This window comes from Castanea sativa, chromosome 11, assembly GCF_040712315.1.
Source record: "Castanea sativa cultivar Marrone di Chiusa Pesio chromosome 11, ASM4071231v1".
Lineage (NCBI taxonomy): Eukaryota > Viridiplantae > Streptophyta > Magnoliopsida > Fagales > Fagaceae > Castanea > Castanea sativa.
Genome location: NC_134023.1, coordinates 29,363,588 through 29,366,087, shown reverse-complemented (window position 1 = coordinate 29,366,087; position 2,500 = coordinate 29,363,588). Strand labels below are relative to the sequence as shown.

At 37.4% G+C, this 2,500-nt stretch overlaps 1 protein-coding gene across 5 annotated transcripts in view; it reads left to right on the top strand.

Moving 5' to 3' along the window:
* LOC142617412 (putative sulfate transporter 3.3) overlaps window positions 1-2,500 on the top strand; it is a 15,323-nt gene that overhangs the window by 10,499 nt on the left and 2,324 nt on the right. For 2 of the 5 annotated variants that reach the window (XM_075790277.1, XM_075790278.1), the window contains exon 8: window positions 1-203. This exon is cut by the window's left edge and continues 2,737 nt beyond it. The exons of the other annotated variants lie outside the window; for them this stretch is intronic. The gene's annotated coding sequence lies outside the window, so the exon portion shown is untranslated. Of the gene's footprint in view, window positions 204-2,500 lie in introns of those variants that run through there. 5 annotated transcript variants of the gene reach the window in all.

The window sequence follows — 2,500 nt, the reverse complement described above, 5'->3', positions numbered from 1 at the left end:
CCTACTCCCAAATAATGAAAACACTTAATATCACGATTACGAGTCTGAGATTCATTTTTACCTTTGTTGACACTGGGAGTTTCATCTCTCCTTTTTGGTGGTTCAGTTTTGGACTTGAAAACAGCCCCTTCGTCCTTCTTCCCATTTGACCTCCATGAAGTAGAGGAGCCCGGATTTTGAAATGACCGAGTTCCTTTCCTGTTAAGCTGTTGTTTTACCTTTATTGCCATGTGCACCATGTCCTCCAACTCCACGTAATGTTGCAACTCCACCACATTGGCAATGTCTCGATTCAGCCCATTTAGAAACCTTGCCATGGTAGCTTCTCTATCCTCCTCTACATTTGCCTGAATCATGGCAATCTCCATCTTCTTGTGGTAATCATCCATACTCCTATTAGCCGTGAGTAAGACTCTGTAATTTATGATACAAGTCCCTATAGTAGTGACTAGGAAAAAACTGCCTCCTTATGATGACCTTCATTTCCTCCTAAGTCTCAATAGGTCTCTCATGGTTTCTCCTTCTGTTCATCACAAGTTGATCCCACCATACAATAGCATAGTCAGTAAACTCAATGACAGCGAGTTTTACATTTTTCTCCTTAGAGTAGTTGTGGCACTCAAAGATTAACTCCACCTTCTTCTCCCATTCCAAATATGGTTCTGGATCATTTTTCCCTTGGAACGTTGGTATCTTCATTTTTATGTTTCCTAGGTTTCTGTCAGTTCCATCTTGCCATCTTGGATCTCTTCGAAAACCTCTACCACGCCTTTCTCCCCTTGGCACAAACATGCCCTCATTGTTCAAAGAAGCTTGATTTTCTTCATTTTTAAATTCATCCTCGTGGTAGTCATCAGAATCATCCATGTGCGCACGTCTTTCTTGCCTTCTAGCATTAGGGCCTCTTTGGAGACACTCCTCACGCGAAGTAGTAATAACAGTGTCTTGTCTATCCATCCGATCCCGAATCTCATTAAACACCATGTTCATGCGTTCAAATTGTTGTTGCATAGCCTGCAAAATGATGGACGACTCCTCCCCTCCTTCCTTATTTTGATGTTTCGCCCCTAAAAGACATACTTTTGAAAATACAGAGAATTGTTAGAAATAATTGCTCACAACACTCCCTCACGGGTTTGCACTCAAATTATGTCACTTACACGTGTTTCACTCTTAAAATGGCTTTTTCCCGATATTAGTCTCACACTCTCTTGCCTTTTTCCACTCGTAGCTTCCCATTTTCAGTTTTGCATTAAACTAATAAACTTGATCAAGAAATTCAACTTGTAGTGTAAAACAAATACCAACAGCAAGAAAATATGACAGAAACACTAAATCAAAGGAAGAGGACAAAAGAAAACAATATTCAGGTTTGAGAGAACTGAAACTACAATTTTTTTTTTCTATTTCTTTTCTGATGTCTTTTTTTTTTTTTGGAGCTGGGTGCACGATTTTAACCTAGTGCACGTCAAAAAAAATAAGAATGATGAATAAGGAACAAAAAAGGAACAAGACAGGGTGATAACTGGAAACAAAAAATATAGGGATAGAAAACTGATTTTAGAACCTGTGCTTTGATATCAAATGATATGAACCTCAATCGACATTCTTTGAAACCCAACAAACAATATTGGAATATTTGCTCAAGAAAGCTAAAATTTAGATTTTGATAGAAACCATGACCCAATGTGATGAGAATCAACAAGCATTCAAGGATCCATTGCATGTTCCAGTTGGGCCTATTACAAGAGCAAGATCCAAGAAGATCCAAGAAGTACTTAATGGGCTGATTCAAGAGATTTGGGTTGATTCTAACGCAGGATATTCCAAGCTTGGCCCAAAGGAAGATGAAAGTGTAGTAAATTTAATTCAAGCTATTTAGGGCTGATCTGACATAATTGGGAGTGATTTATGGCATGAATTAATGGCTGATTGACTTTCCAGCTCTGTATCAGTTAAGGCAGATTTTTTCCTATTTTGGATCTACTAATTTCAGACCAAATCAACTTTTATTTAGGGTTTTATTATTTAGTACGTTTTTTTAGGTATTTTCCTTGTTTTTAGGTGCATTTAATGCTTTTTAGGTTAAACTTGATTCCTGATATGGTAAGGTATCAATTAGGAATTATTTTAGAATATATTTTCTTGTCTGTCAAGTTTTGTGGAGTCCTTAAATAGGTCCTGAAGTCTGTAAACGTTTGTCAGAAAATTATTGAATAAAATTCAGAAAATGTGAGGCTTTGCTCTCTTTGGGTTCTTCAAGAACTGTGAACTTATCAAGGATTCTTCCTTGTGGCGTTCAAACTTTATATCTTTGGTTCGTGATTCTTTATAATCATTGGGTCAAGGTCAACTTATACCTTTGGTTCGCGTTTCGATTATAAACGTTGGGTCAGGGTTTCTATCATAAATCTGATTTTTAACTTCCTGGGTTAAATATTCCAATATTTTTGTTGGGTCTCAAAGCGTGTCGATTGAGGTTCGCATCATTTGGTATCAG